The sequence below is a fragment of the Sinohyriopsis cumingii genome, chromosome 17, assembly GCF_028554795.1.
Source record: "Sinohyriopsis cumingii isolate HCF-2022 chromosome 17, ASM2855479v2, whole genome shotgun sequence".
NCBI lineage: Eukaryota > Metazoa > Mollusca > Bivalvia > Unionida > Unionidae > Sinohyriopsis > Sinohyriopsis cumingii.
Window position 1 is genome coordinate 40,632,927 of NC_142977.1, and position 3,120 is coordinate 40,636,046.

The following is a 3,120-nucleotide window of genomic DNA, read 5'->3' on the forward strand; positions in this document are numbered from 1 at the left end:
TTTTTTTTTGTCCCATCTACCTTTACAATAATTTAAATTGTTTGTCATAAAGACGAATAATGTGTTTCTAAACTTTCATGTATTAGTTTTAGCTTCTCGAACAAAGTGTCCATCTTTTATCATTAAATATTGAATGCTACTCCGTCTTGTTTTCTCTACTTTGACAAGACCTTCCTCGTCAACATTTTAAGAATATTTGTTGAATATTTTTTTCTTTATTTCCTTGCTCTGTGATTGCAGTAAAAACCTTTTATTTTAGTTCTGGGGGATTTAATTAATTTGTCTTGTTGGGTTGTTCGCGTTTAATATGTTGTAAAAGATTCCACATGCCCCTTATTAAGCGAGGGTATTAAGGTTACTGTTTAGGTATACATACCTTCTCATGTACGCAAAAAGTAAGTCACTTAAAGAATCTTATTTAGGCACTAAAATACCTAATATTAATAAAATACATTTTCAGATTGTCACTTTCAGTAATTTTCGGTAATCGCAAAATCTGATTAGCATTAGGACTGTAAGGAAAGGATCACCAGATAACATAATTATTGAATAGAAACACATTACAGTCGCAATGATCAAGACCAAACTGGTATTTTGGCCAGCTTGAACCTTTCAAAAAGAAAGCTATTATTAGGAAACTAAAACAATTTATTTGATACTGTAATAAGCCAAAGGTGTCTCTTTACCGAGCGAATCAAACACTGGCGTGAATCCTATTAGAAGTAACTTGTTTTGCCCCTGCTTTCCAAAGACTTCTCGACAACGACCGTTGTCTACTGAAAATTCCAACGCGTCCAGACTATAATTTTCTTCTAATCAGTGCATGACCACAAATACCATAACTTAACAACTGCATGGTTTCCCCTTAATATATTTAACGCCAGTACTTTACGTCGTGAAATGCAGCTCAAACATCAAACACAGTGAACTATTTTCCTACTCTATCCTTAGGTCGAACAAATAATGATTTTAAGCCTAATTTCTCCTGTAACTATACACCATATTTACCTTCAAAGCAACAATAAAAGGCTTCTCCAGATAATGGAACAATCCCTTCTCAATTATTCCGTGTATAAATTATCAGTCCCTATCACAAATACTCCACGTGGGGATACACAATCAATCAGCATAATTAGATTTTCACAGGAACTACTTAACTAAAAGCCCACTTATGCGGCTCTGACCTGAACTCGCCACGAAACTAAATCATGCCATCATGAAATCTCATCGACACTGCACTCTGTGATGTTAGAGCCTGAGGAACATTTCCTAAACACCGACTTCCCATAAGTAATAAAAAAAATCTAATACATCTTTAAAATGGAGAAGTATATATAGATGGTGCATGTCCCAACTTTATTACAATACTAGTTCACTGAGTACATACGATTAGACTGAGACTTTTAAAATTTTATTAAAGCTGGGTCCAAGGAAGAAACTGTTCCGCGGTAAACCGCAGTATTTCTGAGCGTAGCGCGATACGTACTATGGTAAACCGGATTTATATTGGGGACCAATTTAATATTCCGAGTACGGGCCTGGGAATTTTAAAAAATGTCCAGCTCTCACATTGGTGAAAAATATTTTGCTCTGATCTATAGCAAAATAACGCCATTTTATATTCAGTACATTATGTGTAGAAAACAAATGAATTATCTTGAAATAACAGAGTATAGAATATCTCTGCTCGAACGAAATTCGTAGCTCCCCCCACCCATGAAATCGTCAGTACCTTGAAGAATACGAATTTTTCATGTGACTGTTAGTTTCTGTATTTGTTGTCTTCCCAAAACTGTAGCTAAAGTGGGATAATTACGTTTACACTATAGCTGACACACTGTAAAACATATTGAGATAAGAGTTTTTTTTATAAATAAAAAAAATATAGAAAGTACTGACAATGAAGCCTAGATTTTACTAACTATAAAATATAGAAGGTACTGGCCATGAAGCCTAGAGTTTAGAAAGTATAAAATATAGAAAGTACTAACAATGAAGCCTAGAGTTTACTAAGTATAAAAAACAGAAGGTACTAACCATGAAGCATAGAGTTTAGTCAGTATAAAATATAGAAAGTACTAACAATGAAGCCTAGAGTTTACTAAGTACAAAACATAGAAGGTACTAACCATGAAACCTAGAGTTTAGTAAGTATAAAATATAGAATGTACTGACCATGAAGCCTAGAGTTTACTATGTATAAAATAGGGAAAGTACTGAAAATGAAGCCTAGAGTTTACTAAGTATAAAATATAGAAGGTACTAACAATGAAATCTAGAGTTTACTAAGTATAAAACATAGAAGGTACTAACCATGAAGCTTAAAGTTTAGTAAGTATAAAATATAGAAAGTACTAACCATAAAGCCTAGAGTTTACTGTGTATACAATAAGGAAAGTACTGACAATGAAGCCTAGAGTTTACTAAGTATAAAACATAGAAGGTACTGACCATGAAGCCTAGAGTTTACTATGTACAAAATAGGGAAAGTACTGACAATGAAGCCTAGAGTTTACTAAGTATAAAACATAGAAGGTACTAACCATGAAGCCTAGTGTTTACTAAGCATAAAATATAGAAGGTACTAACCATGAAGCCTAGAGTTTACTGTGTATACAATACGGAAAGTAATGACAATGAAGCCTAGAGTTTACTAAGTATAAAACATAGAAGGTACTGACCATGAAGCCTAGAGTTTACTATGTATGAAATAGGGAAACTACTGACAATGAAGCCTAGAGTTTACTAAGTATAAAATATAGAAGGTACTGACCATGAAGCCTAGAGTTTACTAAGTATAAAATATAGAAGGTACTAACAATGAAGCCTAGAGTTTACTAAATATAAAATATAGAAGGTACTGACCATGAAGCCTAGAGTTTACTAAGTATAAAATATAGAAAGTACTAACAATGAAGCCTAGAGTTTACTAAGTATAAAACATAGAAGGTACTGACCATGAAGCCTAGAGTTTAGTAAGTATAAAATATAGAAGGTACTGACCAGGAAGCCTAGAGTTTACTAAGTATAAAATATAGAAGATACTGACCAGGAAGCCTAGAGGTTACTAAGTATAAAATATAGAATGTACTGACCATGAAGCCTAGAGTTTAGTAAGTA